General features: G+C 31.5%; 1 protein-coding gene across 5 annotated transcripts in view; it reads right to left on the bottom strand.

Moving 5' to 3' along the window:
* LOC105250091 (hormone receptor 4) overlaps positions 1-18,256 on the bottom strand; it is a 168,266-nt gene that overhangs the window by 56,718 nt on the left and 93,292 nt on the right. The window contains exon 1 of one of the 5 annotated variants that reach the window (XM_025407301.1): positions 15,279-15,392. The exons of 3 other annotated variants lie outside the window; for them this stretch is intronic. The gene's annotated coding sequence lies outside the window, so the exon portion shown is untranslated. Of the gene's footprint in view, positions 1-15,278; positions 15,393-18,256 lie in introns of those variants that run through there. One more of the 5 variants, XM_025407299.1, reaches the window with a different exon arrangement.

Genomic DNA, 18,256 nt, shown 5'->3' with positions numbered 1-18,256 from the left:
CTCCGCCCGTGGCCACGCGTGATCTGCGCGTATTTTTCTTTTGGCACGTGTCCTGCCGTATACGTCTTTCGATCTACGCGTCTTTCGTTGCGCAACAATGTCATGAAATTATATTCGCACGTTGTTTGTTCTCCAAATAATCCGTCAACATCTCAAATCTCGATATGTACTATATATACAGAGTGTTTCTTAACACGTGCGAAAAATTTTAGGAGATGATCCTTGTCGAAAATTAAGGGGGGTTTTTCATATAAACATTTACTCCTACATCCCTCTCTGAGTTACGCTCCTCCAAAAATGGAGGTAAAAATTAGGTTTTTATTTTTTTCTGAAATTTGAAACGAGTTAAAGAAATAAAATTAGGATATTTTCTACTAATAGAAAGGTTATTTATTAATATTTGTTCAACCTCCCGTATTGTTTTATAAGGGGATGAAACTAGCAATCCCTATTCAATTTTTTATTACAACTTTTTAATGTTTATATGAAAAACCTCTCTTAATTTTCGAAACAATTATCTAAAATTTTTCACACTTATTAAAAAACACCCTGTATATTTATGCACATACATACATACATCATACATACATATACATACATGTATTACGGACATTTCAGCTTTCAATGCCTAATGCAAATTTTGTTTGCTATCGTCTTTACAGAGAACAATGTCGTGTTTTAGAATGGTACGGGCCAAAGCAGAATAGCGCAAGGCAATATATGTCAATGCGTAAGGCATTATGTAGTAATATAGTAGTATTTCTCATTCTGCGGTATATTTCCTTAACAATAAAAGCATTACACAAGTTTCTCAGAAATACCATAATGAATATCTTGACGAATGTTAATACATCCGAAACACGTCATGTAAAATATATTTTAGAAATTCTCTTGATTGAAATCTATGAAATTTACTTGGAACTAGGACTAAAATTTGAAGACAGAGTAATTTGAGCAACATTTAAAATGTGCATTGCATCGGAATGTGGATAATAAATTAATATATATAGCTTGCGTTGAAGTAATTCCACGTCAAAATATTTGTAACAAATTTCAAATTTCCACGAAATTTCTCGTTAATCCGATATTTAAATAATGTAATTCGAGAAAGAGAGAGGGACAGAGATCTTTCGTAAATTCAATCATAGAAATCAAATTAACAAAAGGTATGCAGCGCAAAGTTAATGTCGGTAGATTTTGTCATAATTGAATTCGGTTGTTTTCTCTATTTGTAATTTGAATTCTATCTGTCTCATAGCCCGAAATATAGAAATCTAGATATTAGATAAATATCATAAATATTAAATAAACATTATAAATTCTAAATAAATTAAACTTTCTAAATAATTCCAAATTATTAAACATTCTAAATAAATTAAAACTTACTTTTCTGAAATATGACGAACACATTAATACTAATCTAAATTAAATTAATACTAATCTATTTAATTAATCTATTAAATTAGTAATTATTAAAAAATGATATTCATCATTTATGATAATAAATAATGAGTATTAAATGGTCAAAGAAAAGTCTTATTAAGATTAGATACTTTTACAAACTCGGCTACGTATAATGTCGTAAATATATCGTAAGGAAAGAAATAGTCCGCGCGATACGCATGAAATGTCGTCATCGATCGGCGCAAGTTTATCATTGATCTTTTTTTTTCTCAAGGATTCATGCGAATGTCGTATTCATAGTCTCCTCCGGAATAAAATCGAGTCCTTGTTCTCGCATCTTCAGCGGCAAATAGTCCTGTCAGCAGGAAGAACAGCCCTGTCACGAAAGAGTCAACGAAGGCCGGGTTACCAGGATAACTTCTTGGAGCAACTATAAAGTGGCAGAGATACGCACAAATTTTTCGCGACGTTACCATGACCTCAAAAAATAATTAGCGCCTTCTTTCTCTTTTTCCATTTTTCTCGCTCTATTGTAGTCGTAATTACATTCGCTTGTAGATAAACCCCTTTATTACAAAACGGTGAAACATAGACGAGAATTTATTATACCTGTACAATTTTTTTTCACGCGTCACGCTACTGTATATCTCGTTCTTTCTTGAAATTTTCGCGTAAAGATAAAGCATGAATTATGTGATTTAGACGCAAATTTGTAAGAGAACAATTGTTTTCTCTACATTTTCATGGAATAAATGAAATATTTGCAAGAATTTATTTTTAGACAGTGTCCATTTAATTAAATTTTTAAATTATATATAATACTTTTTTGCATTTAGTTTGCTCTAACATATCATACATTATTATTTAAAATTATATTTAAATATTATATTTAAATATAATTAATATATTATATTATATAAAATATCTAATATTTAAATATAATTAAATATAATTATATTTAAATAGTAGATATTTTTTTTGACATTTGATAATACACGTTGGTAATTTAGTTTCTTTTATTTTCACTTCTAAACGTTTTTATATAAAATGCATTGAAAATTATTTTTTCTTGTTTATCGAAATATTTTAATAATCGTTAAATTAAAAATTTTCGCGATTTTAATCGTAATCACGATAAAATGTTAAATGGGCGAGAAATATTTTTGATCTTTCAGCGCAAAATTATTCGCAGGCCTTTCGGCTGGTCTCTTTATCATTTCGGCACATATTCGGGTCGACTATTATTCGCGTCGAGGAACAATTTGTTTCGCTGCTGGATATACTTTTGTTGTTGTCTAATAACCCGTTAGCGTCTTTTTATCGTAAAAAGTATGTCAGTCAATTCCGCGATTAACGCTAGCGTTTTATTAAAGGCGGGAGAAAGCACAATTATGCGCTCTTAAAATTCTTAACCAACCTTTTTTTCACTTTCGTCAAACAATCACGATTGCGCATAATCGTGGATGACTCGAAATTATACACTCGGAATTATACAACTTTCTTTTCTTAACGATCAGCTAGTATGTCAAATCTAATCGTGATCTAAATATATCATAAAATATATCAGGAAGAAAAATAACTAGTTCTTAATTACAAAAAGCGATCACTTGTGTAATCATAAGTATATACGTTCATAACTTTGTCGTACATTTATGTACATAACCAGTTGCTATTGCATGACTATTAAATCAAATTAATTTCAATTAAACAAATGAACCGATTAATTTAAATTTCAATAAATTTAATAAAATTTAAATTGAGCTCAATAAGAAACGTAGATTAAATATTATTCGCTCCTGACAAAATTTCGAGAGTGTATTTGGAGTCGCGCGAGATTATATCACCGTAAGCCTATGGATGAAGGCGGAAGTGGAAGAAAGTTCGTCCGATCAGACCGTGCGGCGACCGTTTCGTGGGAAGGCAGAGCTCTCAGAGGAAGGTATATACGGACATTTCACTCTCGACGAGTTGCTTGGATAACGGGTCTCCGCTCGCGGCGACGACGACGGCGGCCCGAGCAGGCGAGAAAGAAGGGAAAGTAGTTCTGTGAGTCAGTGGGGCTTGCGGTACCCCGTACACGGACGTTCAACGGTTGTTAAAGCGGACTCCGGGATCCACCGCGATGAATCGATCGATCGATCCCTCATGCGACAATAGTCCAAATCAACCGCGCTCTTTGTCCAGATATATGTATCTTCTTGAAATCCCTATTTTTTCACAGCCCCTCTCGAATTCATATTTCAGAAAAAGAGGAATACAATTCATAAAAAAGGAATACAATTCATATTTTTAAAAAATGTGGATGTACTATTAGATTATGTATCTTGAAAAGCTGGAAGTTTCGTGTATGATAGTTTTATTTTTTTTTAATTTGAATTTTTTTAAAGCAAAATTAAATTATTTAATCTTTTTTGTTATTTTTTTAATGAAAATTAAAAGAGTTCTATTGTAATCAAATTGGATTAATAAAAGTGATTTTTAGATGAAACTACTTTCGCTTTAAAAATTATAGAAAATTTTCTTTTCACTTTGATAATATCTTAATATTTAACAGACATTTACTTTCGTAATAAAAATATTTACAAGCCCGTCTTCCATAAAAACTGATATCATTTTCGAAATAAGTTAAATTTTTTAAAATTTTAATTAAATTAATTTTAATTTTATGTATATATATATATATATATATATATATATATATATAGTTAGTAATTTTTTTTAAATTTGTTTTCATTTTTTATTTGATTTTTATGCAGATGATTATTTTTAAAATTATTTCTTGCTACTTGCATCATTATAATGTATGATGTAAAATTGGCTTTGATTTAACCTGTTTGTTCGTTTATGAACTACATATCCATGCGCGTAAATTATGTGCATATATAGTTAGTTAATCAGATATCGCAGGGCAATTTATAATGTAATTGAAATGCGCGAGAAAATACATATCGACGCATTTGTGTTTACGAAGATAAATTTTCTAATCATGTAAACGGAATAATTCGTGCACAAAACAGTCATCATTGTTGAAATGCCTGAATGAAATTTGGGAAAGTATAAAAGCATGCACAAATTTTTGCGATACATCGACGCGAGACAATGTATAATTAAATCAGGTATATCAAGTGACAATGAAAACTTGATATCTTCGACGAGCAAAATGTTGGTAATAATGAATCTGTCTTTCTCGATAGATTCCAATGAATTATAAGGCTGATTATCAAAGATATCAGGGACTATACTATTTCGGGTAATTAGTGGAGTGATTAAACGAAGGTATCAATAATATGTAATGGATAACGCTTGTTATATAATGAGAGCGACGTTTACGAGAGCACGTTACATACGCGTGATACTGGAAATACAAAATAATTATTGTAACTCATTGAAAGCGGGGGAAACGATGCATTATGCACCGTGTAAAGTCATCGGTCGGAGAAATCGGTGCTTTCAATGTTAGTAATCTTTTCCAGCGATACTGATTCCGCCTTTCACACAGCCGGACAGAGCGACAATTATTCCGACATTATCAGACATCGTAATCCATGTGACGTCGGCAGTATATCGAATTAGAAATTATCAAGGCGGAGTTAAAATCCGTTTATACGTAATAGTTAACGTTATACATTTGTGATTACGAAATATGTTAAGATATACATATGTATTGTACATGTATATTTGATTTTTTAAACGATGGAAATAACCTTCTTTTTTTTAGTAACCTTCTTTTTTTTATGTATATATTATTAATAGTAACTTTTTTATTTAATCATTTCAGAGAATAATACATTTATTTCATTTTATATAAAATGTATAATATAAAATTTAATTATTTTAATTATTAATTATTTTATTATAAAAATATTTTGATGATGATATAAAAGAAATTTTTAATTTTATTGTATTGTAAGATAATTATGTAAATAGCAATCATATGTCAAACATTTTTGCTTACATCACTTGATTGATTTATATTAATGTTTCGTTTAATAGTTGCGGTGATTAACTAAATTATTCCATAGAACATATATTTGTATATTTAATATAATATGAAGATCATTGAATATTTTATATAAAATTCCATCGTGTAAAATATTAAAAAAAAATATCATTTTATTATTGTCATAAATCAATTCTATTTTTCTAATTAATTAAAAAGCATAACTGTAACGTTTTCCTAGAAATTTTCGCATGCATGTATATGCTGATTTTATATGGTCAATATAAACATGATAAATGTGATCATATGCGTAACAAAAAGTTGTCTTTCCCTCCGGTTGTCCGGTATAAAAATTTTCTGGGTCAAGAATCAAGTTCTTTGATAGCAATCGTTTAAATTGTTTCATTCTTTCGTCATGCTGCGATATTTTTGTAACTCAATGATTAACTCAACGATTTCTAAATTAGTGGTAGTTAATAACAGAAATGCGAGCATGTACGCAATATATATATATATATATGTAACCTTTGTTCTATGTATATATAATTCTAAAATCAATTATTCATACAAAATTTGTATCATTTATTACCGCAATTTTGATAAACGACATAATTATGTTTAGGCGAATATAATTTTACATTCCAATTAGTAATGAACCGATATAGAATTGACAATAGAATTCATTTTAGCCAATTAATTACATTAATGGGCGTATTGTCATTTTCGCGTTAGATATATTAAAGAATCATCCTTGACTTTAACGCGTATCGGTATTTCATGTAAAAGTGAACTTTTACGCAATCAGTGAATGCTGTTCGTCGATAATGTACAAATAAAGTATTCGATCGATTTACTCGAACGTGTACAGATTGACAAGTCGATCAAGGACCATCTTAGAATCGCAACGATTCGTGTCGTTGTTCGTGAAGAGAACCCACGTTCAAAGAGAATGTAAAGATGCGTTTATTCTACGAAAGAATAAATGTTTATAATGCAATTAACTTTTTATTTATTTGTTCTTTAAAATATGAAACTTTTTTTATCATTTAAAATAGAAATCAGTAGAATATTTGAAAAATATTTCGCTACTATTTCATATCTTTACTTGAAAATTATTAATGTATTTTTATTTTACGCAAAATAAAATACCAGAAACAATTAAAATCAGAATGTAAAAAATTCCTAACAAGAATTATTAAAATATGTAAATTATTTGATTAATTATGTTACACAAATTTTTCTAAAAAAATTGTTTGCCGATTAAAACATATTAAGACGTATATTGAAATGCGCATTTTACACTTCTTTTTAATCGTTACCCATTTTGTAGATAAAAGTATGTCTATCTCTGTTATAAACATATCCTCACTTCTTAAGACGAAGTGCAAACGCATGTGCATGAAACAGTATGCATATAACGACGCATGTATGCACGCAAATAGTACAAACGGTAGTTTCCCTGTCAAGCAGCAATAAACGTAGATTGTTCGTTGCTGCCATTGTACATTGCATGTTGGAGAAACCGCCTGCTTACACTAACTTGAGTTTAGAGGTAAATACAGAAAGAGAGGAATGCCAACAAGGATCGAGAGAGGAGATAAAAACGAAAGATAAAGAAATAGATAAGCAAATCGTGTCTAATTTATTAATTTTTTCCTATATCATGAGGCGATAAAATATTTACGTATCCAAACTATGGTTCAATTTTTCAAAAAACGTAATTTTGAGTTATTTGAAAAATAATGTAAAACAATAAGACTTTTAAAAATTGAATAAATATTTCACAAATACGTTCGACTGTTGCAAATAAAATTTTGTATTTAAAAAAATACATTTTTTTATTACTTAAAAATGGATTTTAATTATTTGTATTAATTTAATTAGTGTAATAGTTGCATTGAAATTTTCATATCCTATTAAACTCTATATAAGTAATAAATGCAGTTATTTTATTCTGGTATATATATAATTATATAACTAATATTGAAAAAAATATTTACTTACTTAAACAAATTTGTTTACAAATTTACATATTATTTTTAAAAATTGATCTATATTTTTTCCATATTATTATTCAAGATAACATGACAATATATTTCAAATATATTGCAAATATTTTCTATGATTCGAAAGAGTAATGGAAACGAGAAATGGAGATAAGCTATGTCTAAAAAAAGAAAAGTGAAAATGATATATTATTGTAAATGAGAAATTTACGATCCGCATCAGCGATGTTGATTTGTTGGCAAAGATGCTTTTTAGAAAATGTCGTTAGGAATCGTCTTATTGCGGCAAGAGACCGAGGATTTCCGCATTGACCTGACCTTTCTCTTTGTTGTTATTCTTCTTTTTCCTGAATTGAGCGTAAGCAAAAGAAGAGGTGTTAGGTAGGGAGTATCTGAGATCGTTAAACTGCTGATCATTCTAACCGCGGTATAATTTATTTTCGGTATCGAACGGGGAAGTATTCAGTGAACGAAAATTCATGCTATAATTTTCTGACTAGTCATTATTAGTATCGCGAATGTTTGATTCCTTATATTTTTTATTTCGATTTATTTTGCTCATTATGAAATTTGTATCAGAGTATCTCTCTAGAAATATCCTAGAGTATCTCTCTAGGAATATTTAAAAATACAATAAAAAATAGAATCAACATTGTTGTTAAAAGTATAGATTTCAATTATTCTGTTATACTGTTTATTAATTCAAAACAGTAAAATTATATTTTCTTATATTATAGAAAACAATTTACTCTTATTTTTTTAATATTTCGTATATTCTCTTTCAATATATATAAATTTCTGATCACATTATGTGATAAATTAAAATAAATAAAATTTTAAAATAAAAATAATTTTAAATAGCTTATTAATTCGAAACAATAAAATTATATTTTCTTATATTACAGAAAATAATTTGCTTTCATTTTTCAACATCATCTCACGTATACATTCTCTCTCACATATATAAATTTTTAATCACTATGATAAATAAAAATAAATGACTTAAAAACAAGGAAAGTATTTATAGAATTAAATCGAAAATATTTTTTAACTTCCATATGTTGCGGATAAATTTCCCGCTGTACAACACGACGGGGTTGAACGACCTGTTTAAGTGTTTAGCACGGTTGAATGGCCTCGGCGGCGGCGATGACGACGGCCCCGCGACTTGCGGCTTGATTTTTTAAACAATGGGGAAAGTCTCTCGCGAAAGCAACCTGCGGCGGTAAAGCGAGTAATCGTGGCGGAAGCGAATCGCGCGCGCACAGAACTGAGGACAGAGTTGAAGAAGGAGAATCCTTTCGTTTTCGCCGCGAGTGTGGGTCGCCACGAGTTTACCCCGTGACTCGTACACATGTATGCATATTTTTCGCGCACGAATATTAATGCCTTTCACCGCCTTCGCTCGCCACGTCGCGCCTCGTCGCAAAATCGCTCCTTAATGGATCGTGCGTTGTCGCATTACGAAACCAAGTCCTCGACGCCTTCAGTCGGAATTCGGAGGGAAGGTCAAGGGCTGACTACTGGCCGACCGACCGCCTCGTAAACAGCTTTCACCAGAAACTTTCAATCTCGCACGTGGGCGCACTGTTAACAGTTCAGTATTTTAATTCTAGATAAAAACACCACATCGCGGAATTCCTCCCTTCTATCATCGTTTTATTCAGTTTCTGCACATTCGGAATAGATCAGACTGCTCATCTCGTTGAACTGCATGAGTACAACTGACCGGAGGTTTCAGGTCACTTCTTTTTATCTGGACTTGTTCTGGTAGTTTATAATTTTATACAAATATCATTAATTTGTAAAAATTTATCTGGTGCGAAGTAAAAAATTATATCGATAAATGTATGAAAATGTATAGTGTATCAATGAAAATATTGATATCATCTTTATCCAGGTAGAACATGAAACTCATAATGACATCATTATGACGTCATCATGATTTTATTTATCACTTAAAAGTTACCTAAATAAAAATGATTAAAAAATGAGTTAAAGATAACAAAAAGAATAATAAATTTTTAAATTCAATAATCGCATTATATTATTTTGAAAAGATTATGTTGCTTAAATATAATTAAAATATACATGAATAATTAAATAAACAAGTAATTGCGTAATATATATAAAAATGATATTATTATGATTGATTCTTAAGATTTCATACGCGAAGTATATATATTCTCCAACAGAGTTCGCTAGAATTGTTTAATATCAAAAATAAGTCACCAAAACATTGCCAAAAGTATATCAAATGAAATCATTATGATATCATTATTTCTCTAAAATGACTTTTAGGTGACTTTTAGGACGTCATAATGATGTCGTTATAAGTTTCATGTTCTACCTGGGTATGCGTCTAATAAGTGCGAGAAAGAGAGAAAGTACACTTTTTTATTTATTTGTTGTTTATAATCGGTAGAATTAATGGTTTCATTAAATAATGTAGCTTTAAATTATGTTTAATAATTTGCACAAATGTATTAAAAGTAGATATGTATTCATAATAATAATAATGATTTAATGGCTTTATTAGCTTGATGATATTTTATTTTTGAACAGGATAAAATAACAAACAAAATATATTATTTTACACACAATCTTATTCCTTGATACCGAGATTTTTATCAGAGTCAATATAAATTTTCTTCTTATTTGATCTTTTTTCCCTATTCTAATTAGAAGTCTATATATTTATAGTGTTTATAATGATTTATAATAATAAATTCTGTATTATCTCAAAAATCGTACAGATTTAATTCTTAAAATAGATAAAGTCATGAATTATGAAAAAATAAGAGTCAATATACCTGCGGAGCTATCGCGGTTTAAAAATGAAAATAGGTCATATTGGCTTGAACAAAGCAGAATTAATATCATGCAAAAAATTCTAGGATCAGTGGAGTGTAAAAAAAGAAATAAAACTACGTATTTAGAAGGCTCTCAATGACGCAATTACAGATAACTTCCTTCTTTTTAGCGACTCAATAATGCTATTATTAAGATATATTAAATGAAAAATCCTGATGATCGGTTGAAAATTATTATTATAAAAAGCTTTAATAACACCAAGTTTATAATAATTTGAATAAAATTCCGTGCCATTCAGAATTAAACACAGAGGCAAAGAAGAGTGAAAATCTTGACCGTATCGTGATTCAATTTCTTTTTCAATGCGCACTTTCGCTTCCTTTTTTTCCAGTGGCTCATACATCTTACGTTAGTTCGGCCGAGACCCCTTCATTCACGCTTATTGTCTCCGATTCTTTGAATGAGAGTGGGCCGGTGCATCCATGAGAAACGATTATTTCCACATTCGTTCGTTCGTTCGCACATATATCCGCCGTATTTACAACGCACGCGGTAACTAACACAGGCGTAAGTTTGCGCATAGATACGAGTCGAGCGAACGTGTGATTCCTACGTGCGAACTACGCTCATAGGATCGATTGCGTAAATGTAGGAAGCGCCGATGCATTCACCTTTTACGCGATGCAGCCTTGCTCCAGCAGTGGCTCTCAATCGGCCTGCCTGTCTCGTCCAGACGAGATGTTTGCGCGTCTGAGAGAATGTTTTCTTAATCGAACCTAGTTTACGATAAGGAATGTTTTTTGTGACCGACTTTTTAGCGAAAATCAGAGAGGAAAATTCCAATTTTTTAAATTTTAAATTAAAATTTTATTACAATAATTCAAAAATCAAGTTAATTAAAGATTTATGATGATATATATATTTCTATCCTGAAGCTTAATTCGCCAAAAGTCGATTAGTTAGCAATTAATCAGAAATCGAGAGATCTGATGGAGAAAAATTAAATAAAATAAAATACAATAAAATAAAATAAGTAATAATTCTAAATTTTGTCCAATATATTTTAAAATTCTGATAAAGCTGCACACCTGAAAATTTTCCGTTAAAAACATCACATTTCTGTAATCAATAAAATGAATAAAACATCAGATCGGTCGAATGTAAAATTCAAAGATAGATTTATAGAACGAGCGGATGTTGATATTTTAAGCTTATCATGAAATGCATCGAGTAAAATCCCGCGTTTAGATGAAATGAAAGATGTAAGAAACGACATCGTTGAGAACTTCTTGCCTACGGCCGCGAGGCCAGTAACTTTCTCTTCGTGTCTTCGTTGTCGGCCGATATATCGCGTATCATGGACATCTTGCAGATAATAGTCATGCTGCCCACCGTTTATGAGTCAACCATCATCAATGCGCTAATGATGAGGCGAGCATCGGCGCTACGTCATCTTAACTTGGCAGATTAGAAGTGTAGTTATCATAGAAAACGCAGCCATAATGAACCGATTAGATCGTTTCTTTGTCGTTTTTTTTTTCTTTTTACGAATCTCGCGTAAATCTCCAGCAGTTAAGTAATGATATTTGATAGCTATAACTGATATATAATATTATCTATGAATACAAATAATAATTTTATTAATATGTTCGCGGTTTCACCTTTTATTCAAATAGTCTTCAATTTCATATATTCTTCGTAGGTTTTTAAAAACATAAAAATTGAATTTTATTTGTATGCTATTAAAGAATTACTTTTATTTTACTTTATACATAATTTCAAGAATTAAAATTGTTTTATACAACAAGTATTTCGATATTGTTCGATTATTGTTGACGATTTACATAAAATCGTCTAAAAAAATATTTGATTTTTTAAAAATTTGCGCATGATTATTGTATATTGAAAAATTTTTCATTTCATTCGGTTACAAAATAATATCAATCAATCTCATCAATTATTTATGCTGCGTATGAATTATTTATGCTGGGTATAAATATAATAGATTAATATTCTTATTATATCTATCATGTCAATCTGATAATAATGATATCTGAGAAATAATTGCGAAAATGATAGCTTTGTCACTTATTCTATGTTTGCGAATTTTAAAACAGCTGCGTCCCTCGTGTACTACGCCACTGTTCTCGATCCTTTCCCCCCCATTCGTCCCATTCCACTTCTCTCACGGGATAGAAGAGGGAGAATTCGCCCCTCGCTGGAGGGATGGCTCAGTGACGTCATTGAATGAAGTAGGGATGGAGGAGGTAGTGGCACGAGAGACGGAGAGAGGAAGTGGAGAGTGGTGGAAGATCGGTAGGGGTTGCCGGGTAATGTCGGGTGATGGCAATGGGGTGAATGACCGACCTAGACTCGAAGTCAGGGGTGTACAACGTATGAAACCACCCGTAATAGCAACCCTCCTTCAAAGCGATCTACAAGGGTAGGCTTTACACCCTCTCTTCCTTCGCTTCGTCCCGTGCTCCTCTTCTCAGCATTATGTCTTTGTGTGCATATGTGTTTGTCGTGTGGGAAACATCGGACACATAACTCGCAAGGGTTGTGGCTTCACGAGAGCGCGAGAGAGAGTGTGCCAAAAACACGTTTCTTTTTTTTCGTAACATTGAATACACGTCGAAGTCACTGACGTTAAAGAGCGAGCGAACGAAGACACGTGTGAACTTTGTCCATAATGTAAATCTACGTTATCGAAACTTAGAAAATTCGATATTCTAGACAAACCACTACCTCGTGAAAAATTTTGCCCTCTTTAAATAACTCTTAGTTGCGCAATTCAATATTGTCGTTGGGTAGTATCAATTTTTTAGCGATTATTTGATTCTTCTTCTCGATATATTTTTTCCTCGATGAATATGAAAGCTTAAAAATTAATAAATTATATTTAAAAAAATTTAATAGTACGTACAAGAGTTCTATTATTATGTTTGAGCGCAGTTATGTAATTCTTCCTATTCTCGATTTCATTGCGATGATGTTATATATATTTTCGGTTACGTGGACACGCCTCATAGTGTTGACCGAAATTTAACTGACACGTTCAGAATGGCGACTTTCGGAGGTCAAAAGATCATCGATGCAGATCTCCTTTTCCGATTATGCCGATGACTCCGTGTCCTAAAAAGATAAAGGCCATTCCCTAGCCACCGGTGAGTTTAAACTCGGGGTGAGTCTCTCGAGTGCACGGTACGGGGTAACGCGATCGATAGATGACCGAAAATAGGATCCACATCCAACGTAGTTCTTCATGATAGCAGTTCCCTCCAGCTCCGGCGAGCTCTTTTAAATACTCTGCATCGACAAATTCAATTTCTTCGCGCCGATATTAACTTAAATGACATGGACATGGATTAATTTTGAACTATTTATTTTAATCTTATAATGGTGAATAGACATGCGTCTAGAATGCGCAGAACCAAAGATTATTTATATCGAGAAATTTCTATCGCAGACATTTCTTCAGATTTAATATTGTTATTATAATTTTCTCACCAAAATAACACGTATTGAAATAGTAAACTAAATTTCTCATTCTTCTCTCTTTTTTTCTATATAAGGAATAAAGATATAAATCCAATGTATAATTATAAATCCTCTTAAAATTTTGATGCGTGGTTCACATGAACAAATATTTTATATCATCTAAAAATTAAATTTGTATTTATATTTTCAAGAAGTTTAATTTTAATGCACTATTAATGTGCCAAAAAAAAATCTTCCATTAATTTTAATGAACAAATATATAGAGATCAATTTATATATAATATAAATTAAAATCTCTCTAAACTCGCAGAAGATATATCTGTCTGTTACAATTCCTAAATAAATATTTATAATGATTGTTTCCATTTAATGATACGACGATAAAAATAAATGTGTAAAAATCGCGAAGACGTCTTGTCGAGCGAGAAATTCAAGAGATTTTCACAAAAAAGAAAAAAAAGTTCTCGCGCCGCGCCGGTGGTAAACTATTGACAAATTTATCCCCGGTGGAGAAAGAATCCCCGCCTCATGGTTGATGGTTTAGGTTTGTTGCATGCACGAGGGTTAGACTATTCTCCGTGGCGTTACTGCCACACCACGTGGCTTGTATTGATCTTCTTTGGCGAACACGACGGAAGGAGGGAGAGGGGAATGAAGAGAAAGGGGAACTAGGGGTTGCTCAATGTGTGTTCCCTCTATCGAAGCCTCTCTCTGTCGTTCTCTCTCTCCCGCTCTTCTCTCGCCCCTTCTCGTTTCCCTCTCCTCTTTCTAACGCCCTCTCTTTCTCGACCGCCCTATATCGCTCTCTCTCGTCGCAGAGGGTAGCAGCCTAGTGCCCCTGCCTTCGGTCATTCACCCTTCGTATACACACGATTCTAATTCTCGCTATCTTCTTTCACTTGTTCATCTTGCAAGAATTTTTCTCTTTTTCTTTCTTTCGGGATTTAAGAATTCTTGCTTTTTTTTATTTGCTCTTTTTCGATTGCAAATCCACTGATTTTTTTATAATAAATACTTGAGCCTGAGAATTGTGCGTGGAAAATTACAAGCAGATGATTAAAAAAATAATTATGAAAAATTAATGATTTCGAAGAAAAGTAATTCCATGATTAGAAAAATGTAAGATCTTCGAAACGATTTTTAACGTATTCTGCTGTTAATAAAGAATTGTTGAAATAGAGTGTACTCGAAGCGTATGTGTGTGTGTTTTTTTTCTATTATTGTCGTGCAATTAAGAGAGCTATTATAAAATCATCAATAAAAATAAAAAATAAAAATAAAAAAATCTAGAGATATTAAATTTTTTAAAGAAATATACACACTTGCTTTTTCTACAGCTAATTATATTTGAACTTTAATAAAGATTTTATTGAAGATTTACTATTAAAAGATTAGCTTCAAATGATGATTAATTCAAATGATCAAATTGAAGAAATTGTGACACTAGATTTTTATATTTAAAAGGAAATTAATTCTAATGGAAACGTGATTTCCATATTTTTAGTATAATTATCGATGAATAACTCGATGAATAATTCATTAATAGAATTTATAGTTATCATTTCAGACCGAGAATTGATTCGATTAATAAAACCTGATTTTGTTTTACTTACGGTCGCTTCGACAGCATTGACAGCACAGAGATCATAAATCTTAACTCACGCAGACTAAAACAAATCTCATAGATGACATAGACGTAGAGTATAAGCTTACCTGAAACATAAAGAGAAAAAAGAAATGTCAAAGCGAATAAAGAAAAGGGGATTGTTTCTTAGAGAGTGCGCGCGCGGATGATATTAGAAAGTAACTTTTTCATTCCTCGCTTTTTCATACGACCTCGCCTTCTGCGAAAGGTTAAGGTCATCAAGGAACCATCAAGTTGTTGCGACATGCATACGCACGCGCATGCACGCGTGTTTTCGGTGCGTATGCATGTCGTCATAAAATGCTAATTCGTGATCGCTTTAATGTCAAACATTGTTCGAATCGTCAACTTTATCCTAATATATTTTTTAATAAAATTTTAATAGATCAAAAGTATCTCGACATGGAGATATTAAAGGTAAAAATTATTAAAATTATGTCTTTTATCTATTCTAAATTAAAATAAAATGGTACATATAATGCTATTTTGATTTAAAATTTATTTTAAATATAGACATTGAAATAATAAAAAATGAAAAAGATATATTATATCTTATTTTAGATATGTGTAGATTAAGATTATATAATGAAATTTATTGTTAGAGACTTATAATTATTTTATATTTTAATTAAAGGATTTTAAACTATTTTATAAATATCTAAAATAATATATTATTTTAAGTATTTATAAAATTTTAAAGTCCTTTACTTAAAATATAAAATGCTTTAAATAATTATGTAATGTTAAATGATAGTGTTAAATGCGTGATATGAAAACATATATTAAATATTTAATAATGGTAAATAATTTCAAAACCTAATCATCGTATCAAGATTAATATTGTAATGGAAACTTATTGTTAAAATATATTTTGCCTTACAATTAGATATTTATATGAAATATTAAAATTCTCTAAATAATTATGTGATATTAGACATTGATATGAATACAAATATTAAATATTTAATAATCATAAATAATTCAAACTGGTTGTTAAAATTAGCATGCACAAATTAATTAAATTTTAATAATTAAATTTTTGTGTTTTAAAGTCTTAGGCTTACTTTATAGAATGCAGAAAATAATCATTAGACAAATGTTAGCAATATTTGAGGATGTTTTGTCTTTTGTGACGTTGAATACGAAACTGTAGTTTACGTCGTCGTTACTTCGGTCATACTGTGTTCCCTATCAGTCGACGTGAGTGCCACCTTAAGTGCATTCGATTTAACATCGTATCTGTGAAATTGAACATTCGCCATTCGTTGGTCGCTACTTAAAGGCAGAGTCGCCCCAGGGAGAGCCGCGGGTTAAAACGTTTCGTAACAGCTCTTTCAAATAGTAAATTCACAGAAAAACGTAGAGACAATGTACAGAGAAAATACAGAGTCAAAATTATTACAAATGTCTAACGAAGCAAAAAAATCAGCGTACCCAAATTTAATACGTTACGTTAAAAAAAATTCTCGCACTCTTTCAAAAATTACATGTTTTAATAAAATTTTATTTTTGCTCGACAGCTTTAGTACTTTAAGAAAAAAAAAATAAAAAATTTTTAATTAAAATAAATTATTATCCACGCGTAATTGATAAGAAACATTAGTATAAAATCGCGTTAAGAGACATACATAATTCGCAAGCGATATAATTCTCGATTGAATTTGGCACAATATTAAGTCTTTATGCTATTGGATAATTCGGTGATTAATTGCATCGACGATTAATTTGATGCCGTGAACGATACCAGATGTGAAAAAAGCGACCCTAAAGAACGCTCTGATTCATAGGTCTCTTCGAATAAAAGGGCCTCGTCCCTTCTTCCGATGAAACAATCAAGGTCATTGGCCTCCGAGGGGATAAGTTCTTGTCGCTATGGGCCTACATGATGGAGATAAAACGAAAGCGATACGAAAGATTGATTACGGGTTACGATTTGGTGTTCTTGATTAGAGTCTATTTTATCGTGAATATATTGGGGGAGCTACCCGTCAATTTTTCTAATTGAAGTGGTCGATCAAAGAACCAAACAGACTCTAAAGATACTATAAATTTATCTTTATAAATTTAACAAATTTAAAAATCATGTGTTTGAATATTAACGTGATTAATCGCGTGGAAATAACCATATAATTTAAATTTTATGAACACGAAAGTCTGCACAGGCAATCGATATTATATCACCGGTTGAAATATTTCTTTTCATGTAATATAAGTCGAGTTTAATGTAAGTAAGCATGATACTATATTTAGAGTCACGCTATTTACGTTCGTTGCACGTATAAAAACTATCATTACTATTATTAGAGTCTCACATTTTGTGATACATCTCGTACTCATAAATCTTTCATTTTTCGAAATGTAAAATTTTATTTTTCGATTTTTTAACCGATTTCGTTCTCAGAGATAACATCTTTAACCACTCCAAAATCACATACACATACACACACACACACACATACATACATACATTAAAATTTTATTGCGATCTCACTGAACATTAAGAGGGATTCCGCAATTAGGCCACGCCTAGCCTACTTTCCGCGCAGAGGTCGTTCACCCGAGTCGAGAGGGTGTATTCTCGCCATCTGGCGTGCTTGCTTGCTTTCCGTCAGGCCGGGTCCGCACCTGCGCGCCGCGCGAAACGCACCACGTGGCCGCGCGCCACGTGGTGGTCGCGAAGGAGAAGCGGCACCAACAAGCACTCGGATGTAGTCGAGGGTGGTGGTCGTACCGGAAAAAGGTTCTTCGTCGAGGAGATGAGTATCGATCAAGGGCAAGGGCGAGGGCATGCGTATACGACGCACAGAATTCCGGCAAAATAAACCGAAGCTTATTACTCCATTAGCCTTTCTTTCATTTTGTCTTCCCCTGTTTCTTGTGTCAACACGAATAAAAAATCGTTTAAAAGACACTACAAGTCTGATTAATAATAAATCCTGAGTGTCG

Source organism: Camponotus floridanus, unplaced genomic scaffold (genome assembly GCF_003227725.1).
Source record: "Camponotus floridanus strain SB8 unplaced genomic scaffold, Cflo_v7.5 scaffold17, whole genome shotgun sequence".
Classification (NCBI taxonomy): domain Eukaryota; kingdom Metazoa; phylum Arthropoda; class Insecta; order Hymenoptera; family Formicidae; genus Camponotus; species Camponotus floridanus.
Note: the sequence above shows the minus strand (reverse complement) of the source record. Positions and strands in the feature narration are given on the sequence as shown.